The sequence below is a fragment of the Leptonychotes weddellii genome, chromosome 7, assembly GCF_054177405.1.
Source record: "Leptonychotes weddellii isolate Sample4059 chromosome 7, ASM5417740v2, whole genome shotgun sequence".
Taxonomy (NCBI): domain Eukaryota; kingdom Metazoa; phylum Chordata; class Mammalia; order Carnivora; family Phocidae; genus Leptonychotes; species Leptonychotes weddellii.
In genome coordinates this window covers 39,239,855-39,258,699 of record NC_138375.1, presented here as the reverse complement: position 1 = coordinate 39,258,699, position 18,845 = coordinate 39,239,855, and the positions used below count along the sequence as shown (strand labels likewise).

The window sequence follows — 18,845 nt, the reverse complement described above, 5'->3', positions numbered from 1 at the left end:
GCCCCCATCCCATTCTGTTCCCTTTTCTAGGAATGTTCTAGAAGCTGGCAGTGAAAGGGTTAACAGTGCCGGGGCCACACACCCCACCCGTGGGCTTTGGAAAACCTGAGTGCAGGGATTTGCCCAAGGGAGGTCAGGGTCAACTATCTCCCCATCTGCGTTTTAGCTGTCCACAGGATAAAACTCCCCAGGTGAGTGAGATGGAAACCCAAAATGAAACTTTGCTGCAGTTCTCTGACTCTAGCCTTGTCACTGTCACTCTGGTCAGCAGCAGCAGACCAGATCCACCCTCCTCGTGGCTCTCCTAGGCCGGCTCTCCCCTCGGGGTGGTACTGCGTTCTCTTGGGCAAATGTACCCTCCCCTCACCGGGCCTCAGGCTCCCAGCTCTCCTGGGCTGGGTGGCTGTTGCAGGAACGAAATGAGATGCAGCATACGAGGAGCCTGCACAGGGCTCTGTGATCAGGCTCTATCGCTTGCATTCCCCATTTCCCTGTCTCCCGGGCCTCTCTTCCCAGGCCCCTCTCCCATCCTGGGGTCCAGGTTAATTGGACTGCATTATTTGCATAGACATGAGACCTCACCCCCAGGGAAATTCCCCTTGGTGACCAGGCTTCCTTTCTGAGGTCAGGCCACATCATCAGATGCAGCGCCTTCCTTTCCAGCTTGCCCCAGCCTCCCGCTGCCTTTGGCCCCTATTATTTGGCAGGTGGAGATCCAGGTTCACAGATTTAGTCCCGCCATGTGACCTGGGGGTGCTGTCCGAGAGAATGTGAGCGTAGAGGCTGGGCTGGGGGCCGGAGCAAAGTCAGAAATGATAGATACTGGAGGCCTAGAGGAAAGACTGTAGGCAGGAGGCCGTTGAGAAGCCTAGTAACACTAGCTCTGTCAGCAACGCCCTACCTGACCTTAGGCACATGCCTTCGCCTCCCCAGGCCTTAGTTTCCCTTTCTGTCCAGCCAAGGGAGTGGTCAAGATAATCTCTACGTTTGTTCCAGATCTAATGAGCTAAAAAGCCACTTCCTTTAGCAGCACAGTCTTGCAACATTTGTCCTTGGATCTTCTTCCTTTGACAAGAACCTTGCAACATAGTGCCTTGAATCCATTTCCTTTCCTCTCCTTGGAAAGCACAATTTTGCAAAATGCATTCCTGAATCCCATTTTTTTCAGATGCTGCCAGAATTACATGTACCTCCTCTCCTCGTAGTGACTTGGTTTGAGGTTGAATATTTCCTTTCAAATCCACTATGTATAATGTCCTGTGGCCCACAAAACATGGAATAGAGCTCTCTTCTCTCCAGATTCTAAGATCTGTTGTCCTCTTAGTCTCTGATGCTGGTACTGAGAAGGCACATTCCCTGGAACAAAAAGGGGAACGGTGAGGTCCTGGGACCACTTGTATCAAAAACAACTGTTAGAAAGGCAGCTTTGAGAGCAGGAGTCACAACTTTGAATCACCTGGGGAGCTTTTAAATGCCAATCCCAGGCCACACACCCCACCCCCCCAGATCCTGATATAATTCGTCTGGGGTGGGGCCTGAGCATCTGTATTTTTACAAAGCTCCTCGGGTGATTCTAACATGCAGTCAGGATTGAGAACCTCTGATCTCAGGCCCCACCCCAGACTAAATGGGTCAGATGATTCTGGCAGACGCTCACATTGATGACCGCCTGACCTATGATATTCTTTATGAAATGATCTCAACGGGCACTTCTATGCACACAGGTATTCCCAGGATTATAGATGGGCAAGGAGAATCGCGACCCCCTTTCACAGATGAGGAAGGTGAGGGACAGAGAGAGGAATTGCTGCTCATGTCACACAGAGAGGTAGTAACAGTAGTGGGCCTGGCCCCTAGTGGAAACTTGTAGACTTGAAGCATTTTTGCAAAAGTCATGGATTTGATGCGTGGGTGACCCAGAGAAGTACCAGGACGCTAGGTATCTCCCACTGGTCCATGACAGTGAATTCTTGGCTGCCTTTATATGAGCAGTTAATGCTTACTTTGGAGCTGGAAGACCCAGTAAGGGAGCTTGGGCCTCTCAAACTACTAAGTACTACGATAACCCCTGGGAGCTTACTAAAAATGCTGCCTCTAGGGCTCTACTCCCCAGAAAGTATGATTTCTTAGGTCTACGGTGGGTTCCAGAAATCTGCCCAGAGTCCTGGACTAGGTCCCTGTGGCATAAGGAATTCCCATCCTTGGGGAGCATTCAGCAGACTTGGTGAATCAGAACACCCATGGAATCAAATCCATTCATTTGCTAAATAAATATTGATTGACTATGATGAGACTGGCCCAGTTCTGTTCTCACAACATCAACGAGACCAGAGATGTCAGGGTGGGAGCGGTGGGGCTGGGCAATTAGGTATCAAAGGAGTGGGCCTGTGAGAGGTTCCCTGTGTGTATCCAAATTTCAGCCATCTTTGGAGGTCCAGCATGGATCATGTCTCCCCCAAGGTGAGTTCTGCTGACATGACCTGAGTTTGAACTCCAGCTGTGCTATGTACTAGGTGTGACTTAAGCCACGTCATCCATAAAGTAGGCACACCTATGTCCTAGAGTTCTGATGAGGAAAGCATGAAACAGTTTAAGAGCCCTTAGTATCATGCCCAGTACACGTTAATCTTAAATATTAGCTATTAGTGGGCACCTGGGTTAAGTGTCTGCCTTTGGCTCAGGTCATGATCCCAGGATCCTGGGATCCAGTCCAGCATGGTTCGCTCCTCAGCGAGGAGTCTGCTTCCCCCCCCTCTCTGCCCCTCCCCCCTGCTCTCCCTCTCCCTCTCTTTCTCTGTCAAATAAATAAATAAAATCTTTTTTTAAAAATTAGCTATTAGTGTTATTATTTCCTAACCATCTTGGCCTGCCCTGATTTCTCCTTTTTATCAACTTTTGGACTTCCTTACAGTGTCAAAATGGAAGGTCCCTTAGTGATCATCTAGTCTGATTCCTTCACATTATAGAAGGGGAAGCTGAGGACCAGAGAGGGGAAGGGACTTGCCCGGGCCACACAGCAGAGCCAGGACTCAAACTCAGCTCCTCTGATGCGCAGTCCAAGGGCCCCTTCCTCCTTGATGTCCATCCCACGGCCTGAACAAGGAAGGCAACTTCAGGGAATCCATGGCTGAAAGAAGAAGAGGTGTGAGAGAAGGTGGGAGAAGCTAATTGTGCTCAGCATTTCAGCACGGAGAGCCCAGAGCCAATCATCCCCCAGGACGTGCAAGCCAAGTGTTCCTGCCTAGAGATTCTAGTTCACGTGGGGCCAGCTTCTTGAGCCTCCTTAGCCCTTCAAGTTCATTCCACCATCTAAGATGCCATGAGCAGGAACCAGTCCAAGCAAGGCCTTGTGAATTCACCGAGCATCTATGATTACCGTGGCCTGTGGAGAGAAAATGTCATGTTTAGAGGAAACATTGCAATCCAGGAACGTCAGGGCTGAATTACACACTATACTGATGAGGAATCTGAAGCCCGTTTTCCTCAAGGAAGGGACATTCCTCAATTTCACAGAAGGCCCTGGCTGACCCAGATGGCTGGTCACAGGCCACCAGGAGGCCTCCCAGAGGGAGCCAGGGACAAGAGCATTCTCCCTGATGCCGAGTCCTGTCACTATCCTGTTCCTGCCCAGTTGGGGACATGGGTGAGGAAGGCCCTGCAAGCTGGTATCAGAGGACAGAGAGGGGAGCATCTGATACTGTCAGCGTGCGGTGTAATTTACTCCCTGCAGAGAAAACGGTCTATGTGCTGGGAAGTGTATCATCCTCTCCACCTGATCTAGCTCGAGGATTGGTGCTGCTAGTCCTGTAGAACTTTCTGTGTTGATGGAAATACCTGCACAGGCTGGTATGGCAGGCACTTGCCCATGGGGCTATTGAACATTGAAAAAGTGGCCAGTGCGACCAAGGGACTGAGTGCAGTGTGGGAAAGAGCACTGGACTAGGAGTCAGGAAGTCCCTTCATTTACTCACCTGGGAAGTCACTTCCCCTGTCTGGCCTTCACTTCCTCATCTGTTGGGCCAGGAGTTCTTTCCAGCATTCCCCATGGAATCCCAGTCTGGAGAACACAGAAGCAGCAGAGGATTGGATTCAGGGCACTCACCTCCTATCCTCCACCTCCCAACCTCCTGCTCAAGCTGAGTGTGGCCCCTTGTGACTTGGCCTTGCTTCTCTCTCCAGGCTCACCTCTTTACTTCCCCCTTGCTTCACACTCCATGTTCCACTCAGAGTGAACAATTTTCAGTTCCATGAATGTATTCTCTCTTTGCATATTCTATTCCCTTTGCTAAGAACACCCTTCCTTGTGCTCTTGCTTGGCTGCTTTCAGGTCTCAGCTGATGTGTCACTTCCTCCAGGAAGACTTCCCAGATCCCCAAATCCTGACTAGATGCTCCTGTAGCTCCCTGTATTTCTCCTGTCATAACACATCTCTACCACTCTTTATTATAATTACTTATTAGCCTACAGCCCCCAGAACAATGCTATCCAGTAGAACTTTCTGTGGTGATGGAAATGTTCTATACATGTGCAGCCTATGGGATAGCCACATGTGGCTACTGAGCACGTGAAATATGGCGAGCTCTACTGAGGAACTAGTTATTCATTTATTTAACTTTAGCTAATTTATATTTAAATAGCCATGGGTGGCCTATGGCTACCATACTGGACAGGGCAGCCCCAGAGTCTGTGACCTCTGAGTGGGCAGGAAGTGGGTCTGACTTGTCCATTCCTGTATCCTCAGTGGTCTGTAATGTTGCTGTTAAGAACAAAGAAATTCCGGGGGCGCCTGGGTGGCTCAGTCGTTAAGCGTCTGCCTTTGGCTCTGGTCATGATCCCAGGGTCCTGGGATCGAGTCGTGCTCCCGGCTCCGTGGGAAGCCTGCTTCTCCCTCTCCCACTCCCCCTACTTGTGTTCCCTCTCTCACTGTTTCTCTCTCCGTCAAATAAATAAATAAATAAAATCTTTAAAAAAAAAAAAAAGAACAAACAAATTCCGGAACCTGCAATGATCAAGAAAGGCCAACTCATCCACAGCCAACCCATGGCCTCACCAAGCATCTTTTCGGTGGATAATGAGCTAAGATCTTATGTTTGTAAAGTACTCAATCCTTTAGAAAGGATGTCTGCGAATCATTCTATTTTAATCACCCTCACAGGAGGCAGGCCCAGAAGGACTCATTATCCCCATTTTACAGCAGGGGATTACTGAGGCTCCCTTGGGATGGGGAAGTGAGGCACAGGAGAACCACCTGGTTAGTGTAGAGCTGGGCTGCTCCTTGGTGGGTAGGTCACTAAGGCCCACTGGACATGGAAATGAGACCCAGCACAGAGGGAAGGAGTGGCCTTTTCCTTCCCGTGGAGAGTCCACAGACACTAAATGGAAACAGATGGAATAGGGATGGGGGGAGGAGGATATGGGCTGGGCATCTGGCCATTTCCTGAAAGCCCTGGGTGCTGGAATCCCCCACCTCAGGCAAAGAAGGAATTAGCAGTCTTCGGGAGAAGTGGGGGGGGGGGCGGGGGCCAGTGGGATGTTGGGTGGGCAGACCGGGCTGCCCCTGTGCCTGTTCCTGGTCCAGCCGCAGAACCATCAGGCTTCCAGCGACTCCCCAGAACTCCCTCCCCTCCCAGAATGCTTGGCAAGTGATAGCCAGTCTGGGAAGTGACAGGTGGGGCACTGACAAAGAAGGGCCCTGTGCTCTGCCAGGGGGGCAGGATGGGGCCTCAGCTGGGCCTTGTGGGGCTGCCTGGCGGCTGGCTCCTCCAGCTCGGGGAATTCCCCTCCTGCCTAAAAGTCAGCCCAGCCCAGCCCTCCTTCCTGCAGAAGCACAGTGAGCCGAGGAGCCTTCACAGGGTGGCAGCCCCAGCTGTACCCACCCTCGTCTTCTCCTGCCCCAGGTAAGTGACCCAGCCCAGGGGCAGCGGGCCAGGACAGGGCTAGGGCTCACTGCACGAGGGGGCCGGGGCTGCCAGACCACCCCCCAGCTCTGCGCCAAGAGCCACCTGGCCTCCTACTTTCCTGCCAGCTGGGGTCGGCTGCTCCCCTGGGCCAGCTCCCTCTTCCCCCACCCGGGGCTTGGCTCTGGGTCTCTCTACCTCCTTGCCTGGCCTCATTCTCCTCTTGCTTCTCTCCCTCCATTTCTTATTTCCTCTTCCTGCCCTCCTCTTCTTGCCCCCTCCTCAGCCACTGTGTTTCTTTCTCATCGCTGCTAGTTTTTCCCAAGGGAAGGAAAAAAGAAAAGTCTATTTTTGTCTTATCCTTCCCTGAAGGAAAGGGATTGGGTTCACAAGTGTGAGCGTGGATTTGTGTTGGTGTGAGAATGTGTGTCTGTCTATGTTTGTGAGCATGTGTCAGACCTGTTGAGGCATACGTGTGAGTGCAAGTTCACAAGCATGTCTATGTTTGCATTGTGTCTGGGTCATTACGTGAATGTGTGTGTGTCTCTGTGTGAATGTGAGCTTTGGAGGGTGGGTGTGTGCCTGTGTACTGGACACATTAGTGGCCTATATAGCAAGGTAGGAAGAGACCAGGTAGGAGCCTAGCGCTGCCTCCCTGGGGAACACAATGGAGGGCTGGGACCCTCCTCAGAGCTGGAGCAAAGGGATCTCTGGAGGGCTCTCCCACCTGCTTTCCTCCTAGGCTGGCCGGGCCCTTCGGTGGTTGAACCTTCAACACAGGGTCTGAGGCACTGGGAGGGGGTGATTGCTGGCAGACAGTGGTGGTGGCCTCCTCTTTAATCACCAACAGTCCAGATTTTCCAGAGCTGGTCAGAGGCCCAGCCCAGGGAAGTCCCTGGCTAGGAGGGGCAAGGTGTAGAGACCAAGTCAGTCACAGTGGCTTCTGGGCTAGAGAAGAATGGAGGGAGCAGGGGGGGGACCCTGGAAGGGGGAGTATGAGAAAGGACATGGGGTGAGGCTGTAGGAGGATTGCTCTCTGGGCCCTGTCAGGGCTTCCCAAGATTGGTAAATGCCTGGTTCCCACGGGGCTGCCTCCCTCAGGGGCTGGGCTAGGCTGGGCTGACCTCTCCCCACTTCCAGGAGGATGACAAAAAGCAAGCTTGGATCCAAACTCAGATCTGGCTTGACACCATGACCTGAAGACAGGGAGGCCAGAGGGAGAGGAGGTGGACTAGGGGAAGCCTAGGGCTCCTGGGAACTGTGGGAGGTGCCTGGCCACATATGCTCTGAGGCCGGGAATTTCCTCCCAGAGTCACTTGGCTCTTTCTTCTCCATCCACCAGTGGCATCCTAGAAACCCTATCGTAAATGGCAGGCCCAGGGCCACAGTGGAAACAGCTGGGAGGGAAAAGGAGGAAAACAGGAAAGACCTTGGAGAAAAAGTTGGGAGACCTGCCTTCTAAGCCCGGTGCTTCTGAGAACACTTTGTGAGGTCTAGGGCAAGTTCCTCTGCAGCTCTGGGCCCTGGGCTTTGCTGCCTTTAACTCATGCCAGTCCCTGTGGCACCTCATTCTTTCTCTACCCTATGCACTGGACTCTGCCCTTCGTGTTCTTGGTGAAGAAAGAGGCAGAGAGCAATCACAGGTGTAAGGGCGGGCAGGGCTATGACCTAAACCCAAATCTGTCTGACTCCAGAGCCTAAACCCTAACCCTTGCATGACCCACATCCTCTTGGAGGAGGGGCAAATTGTGAATATGATAGAGTTTGATTCACCTTCAGGTGCCTAATGAACGTGAAAACTTAGGGATCTCTCAGAGCCGTCTGTCCATCCCTTATGCAGTGATTTGGGAGGAAGATAAAGTTAAAAATGCTTCTGAGGCCAAGGGTGAGAAACAGGGACCATAGGTTCTGCTCACTTCTTTATTTCTTACCCAAAAAATATGATTACCTACTACAATTTCAGTCAACATCGATAGTTAAATTTCTCATTTAACTATCACTCAAATCTCTCTCTCATGTGCACACACCCAATACCAAAAAGCACCTAGAATCCACCATGGGTTTTATATTCCCCAGATTGCCTCCGGCTATAGAGCTGGGAGACTGGGTGGAAGGAAGGGACCCAGACCCGGGATCCCTCTCTTCCTAGTTCATTAGCCGCTCAGCTTGAGTTTCATTCCCCTGTAGCCAAGACCCCAACTCACAAATTCACCTACTAGAGTAAGGCTGAGCTGGTTGGCTTTAGAAGCTCGTCTTCCCAGCCGTGGGGTGTGTGGAAATAGCACTGCTCTGGGAGAAGGAGCCTTGGGTTCTAGCCGTCAGTACTGATCACAAACTTGCTGTGAGACCTCTAGCAAGTCCCTACCCTTCTCGGGCCCTTGGTGGCTTTATCCTTGTGAGAGAAAGCCTGGGTCTGATCCTTTCTAAACGAGCTTTTAAGGACTGGCATTTTGAGCTCTGTCTTACTGGCTGGCAAGACTGCATCGCCTAATGCTTAAGAGCGGAAAGAATTTAGGACTTGTTGCTGTATAAGACCTTGGGCAAGTCATCTAACACCTCAAAGCCCCAGTTTCATCTGTGAAATGGGGATGACAGGGGTAATGACCTCAGGGTGGTTGGGAGATACCGTTATGTCAAACTGCAGACCCAGCACACGGCAAATACTCCGTAAATGTTACCTCTTAATGTTTTTAATACGTCACCGCCACTCCTTTTTAGGCATTTGATTTAAAGCTCAGTCAGTTATGGGTGAGTTTCTTGGTATGTTTTTTAATTCCCTCAAATGTGGACTTCGGTCTTTCTTTGGAGCATCCTTAGTGGAGGGGATGCAGAGGGAGGGAGTGGTGGAAAGGAGACTGGGAAGTTGCATGCTTTAAAACAAAAACAAGATAAAACACAGGCCTTTGATTCTCCTCCCAGGTGGGGCTTTGTGCAGGTGCTTATTGTCATTCTGGAAGAGCAAGAAATTTCCAGCTGCCTGAGTCACTCAGCTCTTGGCTCGGACATCTCCTTCCAGATCTGGGGGTGGCAGGGGGTGCCAGGCTAGGGGCCCTATTTCCATCCTGCCAGGGGTCTCGGGGACCACTGAGGATGTGGATGGTGACATGGAACTTGGGGAGGGTGCATTCCTGGGTTTAACAGTGAAGTTCTGTCCAGTGTCTGCAATCTGTGTCTATACACCACTATCGTTTCTCGAATGCCTACTCTGTGCCAAGCTTTCCTTGCATTAACTCATTTATCCTCATGATCACCTGAGGGGTAAGATACAATTTCCTCCATTTTTCAGAGAGGAACTAAGGCTTAGGGAGACCACCCAGCTAGCAAGTGGTTGAGTAGGGGTTAGAACCCAGTTAGTTAAATTCATAGCCTGTGTTCATAATGAGTGTTGAGTTTCTGTAGGAAAAATCATGACACTGGAAAGACAACATGGTGCTGTGGAAAGAGCACATATAACTGGAAAACCAAGGTCCTGGCTTCCAACAGGCATCACTCAATGGATGCGGCCCTGAACAAGTCCTTTACTATACTGAGGCCTCAGTTTACTTATCTGTCAAATAGGGGATAGTGAACAATGGTCTCCATGGCTTCTAACATGGTGGGAAGTTCTGAATTCAAACTCTAAATTCAATTTAAGACTTAAAAGGAGGGAAGGGGTGGGTGTGGTCATGACTTTGAAGAGCATTTTCTCAAACATTGTGTTAAGAAAAATTATGTCAAAATAGGGAATCAGTCAAAAAAAAAAATGACCACATGACCTTTTTATGTCATACCAGAGTACTGTCCAGCAAGTCCACTTAGGGGTCATCAGGCACTTTAAGGGATGAAGCTATTTGCCTAACTCTCGAAGGTCAGACATTTTACAAAAACAGTTGAAATTGTTTGGAAGCAAAATGCAAATAGGTGGAGACTCTTCATTTTTTAAAGTAAATTTCAGTGTTCATGAGAAGACTTGGGTTGAGATTAGGAAGACAGCATTCCAGGAGGCAAATTGGGAAGTGTAGACAAAGAGCAGGAAGAAAGCCGGTTTGGGGAAGCCTAATGGGTAGGGGTGATTCCTGTGAGCCGCTGGTGAACCAGCCCCAGATTCTAATCCTTCTGTACCCTCCCCTGTTGGTGACACTCAAAGGTGCTTTGCTTGGCCTTTGCATCCTCCTCTCCCCACCCTCTTTAAAATCAGAGTCTATGAGTACTTCTTTTCCTAGTTAAAATGAACAAAAATTAGTATTGTTTTGAGAATGTGGTAACACTTTTGAAGTAACTAAAGGCATCCCAGAATTTGAAGACAGCTTTGAATTAACTGAAGTCACAAGGCCTGAGAGGAGAATCCTCCAATTAGGTTTCTACTTGGATAGGGGTGTGTGTGTGTCCGTTCACAGTCGCAGTTGATTGACAGATCTCTCCTTCTGTAAAATGAGGGCCTGTATGAAATAGCTCGCCAAGTCATTTCTGAGGACCAGGGCCTGTCAATGACTGTTTTCATCAGTTCCCAGGAAATAAGTCTTTTGCAATTGGTTTTTCATAAAGCTATATTTACCCCCACTTAAAGAGCTGTCCTTTATTCCCAGTTTAGGTCCTTTTTTGAAATTAAAACACTCTTAAATAAAATGATGGGCTTAAAGAGATACCAAAGAAAGTGTTCCCACCGTTAAACCAAGCCGCTCCTTAAGGGTCTGGGAAATCCCACAGCTGTTTGGACGATCTGTCCCACAAATACGCAGACAGGGTGGGAGGCAGACTCTAGATTTGCCCACCGGGGTTTGAATCTTGGTTCAGCCACTTACTGTCAACTAACCTCTCAGTGCCTGATATGTTAATTTATTTACAGTAAACAAGGGTGGCCCTGCGAAAGAAATAAAGCATGCAAAATGCTTACAATGTCTGGGGCAGTAAGTATGCAAAAAAAAAAAAAAAAAAAAGGAAAGAAAAGTTCTTTAGGGGGTTCTTTCAGCTTGAATTTCTGGGAGCTCTGCGAAGTTGTTCGGGAGCGCCCTGGACCCAACTCTGGGGCCCTGAGCTCTAGCTCTGGCTCAGCTCCAGATGCTTACGTGCCTTTTGGCAAGTCCCCTCCCCGCTCTGGTCCACGAGCCCCTGGCAGCAAGGAAAGGATGGGGTGGTCTCTGCGGCTCGTCTCCGGCCTCATCCCGGACTCTGGGGCTTCCGGCGCGGGGAGTGCCACGAGGGGCTGCCCAGGCCCCGGAGGTCACCGCCCGAGGGGCTGGCCCGCGGGAGGGGGTACCGGCGCCGGCTCAGCCGCTCTCGGCCCCGGACCTCCCCGGGCGGCTGCTGTTTACCTCGCTCCGTCCCACCCCCGCGGCCGCGGGCCCGCCCCGACGGCGTAGCGCGATTGGGCGAGCGGCCTGTCAATCGCCGGGGACTTTCCCCGGGGTAGGGCGGCCCTGCCCCTGACACTTCCTCGTCCCCGGCGCGGTCCCCCGCCCCGGCCCAGGAGCCCGCGGAGCGCAGGAGGGCCAGACACTGGCCGGGCCGATAACCCGTCCCTGGACCCGGGGCTGGACGCAGAGAGGGGGACGGTGTGCTCCAGGGCCCCCAACCTCAGGTAAGCCGGCCGGCCGGAGCGCGGCTGGGGCGGAAGGGAGTCCGCGACCCGGCCGTTCACAGCCTCGGCAGTGACCGGGCTGCGGAGGAAGGGGCTGGTCGGGCCCGGCCCGGTGGCCTGGGCTTTTCGGCTCCTGGGCCCCGGCGCGCGAAGTCCCGGCGGCGGGGGTCCGGCGGCGGCGAATCCCTGCCCCGCGCGGAGGGCGGTGGGCGCGCCTGCGCACTGCGTGGGCGAGCGCGTCTGGGAACGGCGTGCAGGCGGTGTGCAGGGCGTGCGGACCAGCCGGGTGGGGCAAGTGGGCCGGCGCGGGTCTGGGTTAGTGTGCAAGACCAGCTTGGAAGCAGTGTGCGGATGTAATGAAGAAGAAAATAATAATTTATTGGGTGCTTTCCAAGTGCTGATCTAAACCCTTTTCGTGTATTAAACTCTTGTAATTGTCACATCTTTCTTTAAAATGAATATTGTTATTATCATCCCCATTTTACAGTTTAGGAAACCGAGGCACCTGGAGATTGGGGTCACACAGCTAGGGAGTTGCAAAGTCAGGATTCGAAGCCTGGCATTTGGCTCCAGCGTTCCTGCTGTCCAGTTTCTTTTGAACATACTTGGCACACTGTTGGAGGCAACATTTGTGTGCATGTGCAGTGCCGGGTAGCTGTAGTGAGTTTCTGGGAGTGATTTTAGGTGTGGAGTTTTTAGGTATGGGTGAGTTTTCCACTGTAGAACATTTGTGTATGTGTGTGTTTGTGTGTGTGATGGTACATATGGAAGTGATTACATTGTACATTCATTAATTGTATGTATGGAGGTGGGCGTGAATTTTGTGGGACCGGGTGAGAGATTGTGTTTTGGTTGGGGTGGTTTGTGGATGATGCAGAAGAATCAGCAACGTCCATCCCCACCTTCTTGCAGAATGACAGTACAGAGAAATCTGTGGATTCCTGATGCATCATTTTAATTGCACAGTATCATGAAAATAGAATTTAATCAGCATGTATTTTCCAAACAGCAGGGTATGGTAGAGGGGAATTCAGCATCGGATGAGAGGTCAGGAAACAAGAATCTCAATTTTTTTTCTTTATTCCTGATCATGGATATTGCATTAGGAGGCGGAATATTTATTAGTACAAAGGCATAGGAGTCTTGTGATGTTGTATTAATATCCTTACAGCAGACAGAACCGAGGTAGTGAAAAACCAAGAGCGGTAATGATGACAGCGTACATTTATGAACACTTACCTCTGCCAGGCACAGTGCTTTATATTCAGTATCTCATTTAATCTTTTCAACAACCCTGGGACAGAGTCACTAATAGTAGCCTCAATTTTCAAATGGGGAAATTGAGGCCCACAAAGGTTAAGACTTGGCCAAGACCAGTAAGCCTTGAATAGTATCACTCTGTTCCTTTTCCACTGACCAAGCTTTCTGTCCTCTCTGTGTCCTGGGAAAATAGTATAATCAGGAACTGGCCCTTCATGGAAGCACTTGATCATGGCCCCCTGGGGGCTGCAGTTGTGAGTGTCTTATATTCTACATACTTCTCTGATCCTGTTTTCCCCCACCAATGGGTGTCCTGGGGGTACGGTAAGGTTCTCATGCTGAGGGGTGGTACCCACCCCTATGCCCACACCAGGTCTTTGGGGGCCCCAGGAAGCCGTGGGGTCTGACTCATACCCTTACCCCTAATGCTGCCTGTGAGTTGGGGCCCAGATGTCCTGGGGTGGGTCAGGCCCACCTGGTTTGAGCACCTCACAATCGTAAGTGGTCGTCTGTCTGTCTGTCTCTCTGAGTACTCCTGGGTACGGCAGCTGCTTGCCCTGCTATTTAGCCAGGGCAGCCTGCTTTTTTTTTCCCTCCAACGTGCCAAGCTTGTTCTTGACTTGAGGCCTTTGTATGTGCTGTTCCTTCTGCCTGGAACGCCTTTCCCCATTTCTTTACATGGCTGGTTCTTCCTTATCTGTCAAGTCTCAGTGCAAATATCACCTCCTTAGAGGGGCCTTGCCTGACCTTTCTATGCAAAGTGGCCCCTTTTTTCACTTTCTGTCATATTACTATTGTGTTTTTCTACGCTCATCACGCTCTGAAATAATCTTGTTTATTTGCGAATGAGAAAGTATATGTATGGAACTTAGTGTCTAGAATATAATAATGTTTAGAGTTTCCTTGTTTGTTGCCTTTCTCTTTTCCTGGAGCAGAAGGGGGAGAGCAGGAACCACTTTAGTGCATGTGCATCTCTGATCCTGGATCAGAGTGTCTGGGGGTAAGGCTCTGCTGGGTTTGTTCAGTGGATGAGTAGAGTAGAAGAAACAAGAATAATGGTGCATTTCACAGATGCGGGAACTGAGGCCAGGAGATGGGAAGGCGCTTGTCCCAGAAAGGTAGTGGCAACGTCAGGATGAGAACCAGAACTTGCTCCCCAAGGGAATTTTTTTTTTTCTTTCTTATAGTCAGCAAATTTTCCCCGACTGGCCTCATGCCCAGGCTTCTAGAGGAGCATGATGCTCAGGTGCATAAGGAACGAGCCTGGCCCTCCAGAAACTTGTAGTGGAATGGGGAGAAATGTGCTCTGAGTGTGGTCTTGAAGGCATTGCGTGCCAGCAGGTGCCCAGCATAAGTCTCACTGGAGTGCAGGGCAATTCGGGGGCACCAGGGGGCCAGGGGGCTTCTCAGGGGAGGTAGCTTCAAGGCCAGGCTCTAGTAAGATGATGAGTGCAGAGTGGGGCCTGAGTGCCTTCTGGAACGTAGTAGACTGGGTAGAGGGTTTGGGGTAAGGCTCTGTTGGGTTGGGGGAGCTGGCCAGCCGGACCAGGAAAAACCCTAAGGTCTTGGCTACCAGGCAGAGAAGTTGTGGTTTCTCCCTGTGGCAGCATCGGGAAGTGATTGGAGTGGTTGGTTGGCAAACGTAAGCGTGCACGTGAAGCACCTGGGTGGCTTGTTAAACACATATCGGACCGTGTCCCCAGAGGGGCTGATTCAGAGGGTGGTGGCCGTGCTGCTGCGTGGCTGTGGTGCACTGGGGGAACCCCTGTGCTTCAGAGTTTGGCACACCTGAGTGGGTGTGGCCCCTGCTCCCTGGTCTGTAAGGTCCTCCCATGTCAGTGCTATCTTCTCTGGTGCTGTGAATGAATGGACAGCACAGGGCTGATCAGTGCTAGCTGCTGATCTTGTGAGTGAGGATAATCGTGAGCATGCTGATGGGATTTCAGTAGGAGATGGTGGGGATGGTCCGATTTTTCATGCTTTGGGATAGCTCGCCTTTAACCCCTCTGCCACGTATGGACCATGCTGTGTCCTCTCTGGATGGGTTGTCCTTTGCTCTGGGTCCGATGTCTTTCCATCCCTGTTTGGAAACATGGACACTTACATGCGGGAGGGGCGCAGAGGACATCTGGCCCCCGTCCCCTCAACAGCACCCAGCCCCTCCGCAGGTGATCATCCAGTCTCGGCTTGACCCCTACCCCAGAGTCAGGGAGTGCTGTACCTTATAGGCAGCCTCCTCCCATGTCATGGCTGGTTAGCTTTCAGTGAGTCCCCCTAGGGGCAGCTTCTTCCAATCTCACCTCCCTTTTCCCTCCTTGCCCAGCTGACCACTTGGAGGGAGGAAGGGCACGGTGCCCTGCGGTAAGAGAGTGCACGGCTGGCACCCGAAGGCCTAGGTTTGCCTCCCCTCTGTGTCATTGCCATCCTGTGCAGCCTCTAGCAGGTCTTCTTCCTTCGCTGGCTTTGGTGTCCCAACTGCAGCGTGGAGATTGCACTGGCTGACGTCTTAGAATGTTCTCTTTCAGCTCTTAAAAACTCTGGCCCAGTGACCGGGCTGCCCTCTCTCTGGCTCCATCCATTCCTGAGCTCTTCCCGGGGGGGCCAGGCCTCTCTGGGCGCCCCCTCCCTCCCCACTTCTCCTTGCTGCTGCCCCCCTGCCGGCCCGCAGTGCCTGCTCCTCTTTGCCCTGTCCCTGTTGGAAGGGAAGGTGTCCGAGGCCCTCTGGAGAGTTGCCAAAAGGAAGGCTCAGGGAGGCAGGGGGAAGCTCGCTTTGTTCCACGGAGCAGAGCTCCCCAACCTCCAGAGACAGACCTTGGCAGTCACCTCAGCCTGTTAGTTGCAGGAAGTTTTTGATGTTTCCCCCCCCCCCCGTGACTGGCCCAGGACAGTCACTCTTCCAAAAGGAACAGATGACTGGTCTGAGGAGCAGCTAGCTGGCTCTTTGTCTCCAGGCAAGGCTGAGCTCTTCTCTCCCCAGGGACCTCACCCTGAAGCTGTTCCCTGTGCCCTTGAACACCTACGGGGTGGACAAACTGGGTGGCCCAGCAGATGTATGTGTGTGGGGGCGGTGGGGGCGCCGTGGGAGTTGTGTCACCAAGGAGTCATACTCAGAGGCCAGAGCTGGTATTTTTAGGGCAGGCATGGGGGGTGGCCCATGAGTCAGGGGCCTTTGGTTTGGTCTCCACCCACACTGGAGAGTGCTCGCTCCACTTTCCACTGTCTGGCAGGCCATCATCCTGGCCTTTTCGTGGCCAGCTTCATCAGTGCTCTGGGGGACCTTGGTGCCTCCACATCCCCACTTCTGCCCCTGCCAGTGCTCTCCCCTCCCCAGGCCCAACCCCGGGGAAGAACAGGAGCCGAAGGAGAGCAACACTAACTTTTGGAAAACACGAAGGAATTTTTCAGACGTAGAGGGTAACATGCACTCACCGGGCACCCACCCATCTGGCTTCGGAAATGACACATTTTTGTACACCTGAAATTTCTCCTTGATCATCCCCTTTCCCTCCCATCTGGAAGTAGCAAGAGTTCTGAATTTAAAGTTTATTCTCTTATATTTCTCTATAGTTTTATTATCAGTGTAGGGCTCCTTACACAATGTGTAGTACAGTTTTGTATGTTTAAGAATGCTGTTTAAGTGCCATCATACTGTCCGTATTGTGCAACTTCCTTGTTTTGCATAATATTATATTTGTGAGATTCAGTGATATTCATATCTCTAGCTGTAGTTCATTCATTTTCACAGCTGCATCGTATTCCCTGGTATGAACTTGCCCCAATGTATCTATTTGTTTTCATCTTCATCAGGGAGTTTCTAGCCTTTGCTGCTAGAACAAGATATCTTTGGCTTTTATCTGAGTGGTCTTACCCCTGTCCAGTTGTCCCCTTGCTAGCCATTATGGCTTCTGTTGGGGTGGCACTTCTAGGTCTATAGAGAGCTCTGTGGTTCCTAATTGGTCCTCCCAGCATTTCCATAGGGAGGAACAAGGGAAGTGAGGCCAGCTCAGGGTCACATGGCAAGGAGCAGAGCCAGAATTTGAACCCAATGAGCCCTCCTTCCACCATATTTAGAGAAGGGGAATTCTTAAAAGTTGTCCTCTTCCCCCATAGAGGGGGGAGTTACAGGGTTGGAGAAACCCTTCATTGGGTAAACCAGCTTTGGGCACACTGGGGACGGGGAGACAGAAGGACAGCCAAGTCCTTCATCCCTTTTGTCTAAGAGTGGACCTAGTGCCCTTTGTCCCCCTAGCTGATAGTCGAGGCAGTCCTTGTGGGCTAAGTGAGGTCCCAGCTGCTGGGAGGAAAGCCGGCTTCTAGGTGTGGACTTTGTGTACCTGTGGATCCCAGAAGCTGAGAGGAGGCATGCACGGAATAGAAGGAAGGTGGGCTGCGGTTGCCGGGGCTGTCTTCCCAGGGAGCTTTTTTTTTTTTTTTTAAAGATTTTTTATTTATTTATTTGACAGAGAAAGACACAGCGAGAGAGGGAACACAAACGGGGAGTGGGAGAGGGAGAAGCAGACTCCCTGCCGAGCAGGGAGCCCGACGCGGGACTCGATCCCGGGACTCCAGGATCATGACCTGAGCCGAAGGCAGTCGCTCAACCAACTGAGCCACCCAGGCGCCCCCCCAGGGAGCTTTTGGCGACGAGGAGTACAGGGTGGGACCAGTGATGTGATGATCAGGTGTGGGTTCTGCTTCGTCCCTTGGGAATTGTGTGGCCTTGAGCCAAGCCCTGCACCTGTCTGGGCTCGGCTTCCTCTCCAGCAAAGCAGGTGTACCTGGTGTGAGGACCCACAGGCAGTGGGCGGGGAGCTTTGTACTTGTTCCCAGTTGAGGGTGGTTATCCAAAGTCTGCTGCTTCTCTTCCCATCTTTGTCACCTCAAGGCCAGCCCTGGCCTTCCTGAAGCAAGATCCAGGTACCAGGTTGAAACTCTCTTCTGCAGTTGCTAACTCTCCACCCACTGGCTTTTCTGACTAGAAAACTTGTTTCTAGACTTTTCCTCCTTATTGATGATCAGATCCCTCCAGCCTTGTGTGTCCGTATGAGGCAGGTACATAATGAGCTCTCACCCTTCCCCGTAGCCCTCCAGCCTCATTTGGTGCCAGAACAAGGGGCCTTCCCTATTATTCTGACCTTGTCAAGACACTTACATTTTTAAAACTTAATTTAAAATATCCCTTTCTAAAAAAGCTACAAAATAACATTTTCATTGAAGGAAAAACCCCCCAAACTCAAGCAATACAAAAGATATAAAGTAAAAAGTGAAAGCTGTCTTCTCTCTCCTTCTTCTCCCCTGCCCCTGTTCCCACTATATTTTTAAATTAATTTTTTTCAATAGAACAGGACTAGATCTCCCTTGTAAAGAGTTTAAATTTTGTAGGTAAAATGAATGTTTCTTTTGTTTCCAGTTCCTATTCCAGGTCCTCCTCTAGAGCTATCTACCAGTAGCAGTTTGGTGTGTATCTTTCCAAACTTTTTCCTATACACATTTAAGATTTTATATATGTATATGTATATATACATATATATGCACATACATACATATAGACATGTATGTGGTTGTATGTTTAGAGAAAAAAGTATCCTGGGGTGTGTGGCTGGCTCAGTTGGAAGAGCATATGACTCTTGGTCTCCAGGTCATAAGTTGGAGCTCCACATTGGATATAGAGATTACTAAAAAAATTAATAAACTTAAAAAAATAGTATTCTATTATACTTTGCTTTTCATTCTTTTTTTTTTTTAAGATTTTATTTATTTATTTGTCAGAGAGAGAGACAGAGCACAAGCAGGGGGAGCGGCAGGCAGAGGGAGAAGCAGGCTCCCCGCTGAGCAAGGAGCCCGATGTGGGACTCGATCCCAGAACCCTGGGATCATGACCTGAGCCGAAGACAGCCGCTTAACCAACTGAGCCACCCAGGCACCCCTTGCTTTTTATTCTTTTTTTTTTTTTAAAGATTTTATTTATTTATTTGAGAGAGAGAGAATGAGAGACAGAGAGCATGAGAGGGAGGAGGGTCAGAGGGAGAAGCAGACTCCCTGCCGAGCAGGGAGCCCGATGCGGGACTCGATCCCGGGACTCCAGGATCATGACCTGAGCCGAAGGCAGTCGCTTAACCAACTGAGCCACC

General features: G+C 51.0%; 2 protein-coding genes across 5 annotated transcripts in view; one reads left to right on the top strand and one right to left on the bottom strand.

The window, feature by feature from the left end:
• Positions 1–18,845, bottom strand: part of MYOZ3 (myozenin 3) — a 381,468-nt gene that overhangs the window by 78,254 nt on the left and 284,369 nt on the right. The gene's annotated exons all lie outside the window — the stretch shown is intronic.
• Positions 5,777–18,845, top strand: part of TNIP1 (TNFAIP3 interacting protein 1) — a 49,755-nt gene continuing 36,686 nt past the window's right edge. For 2 of the 4 annotated variants that reach the window (XM_081825644.1, XM_081825645.1), the window contains exon 1: positions 11,282–11,454. The gene's annotated coding sequence lies outside the window, so the exon portion shown is untranslated. Of the gene's footprint in view, positions 5,898–11,281; positions 11,455–18,845 lie in introns of those variants that run through there. The other 2 variants (XM_081825643.1, XM_081825641.1) reach the window with 2 other exon arrangements.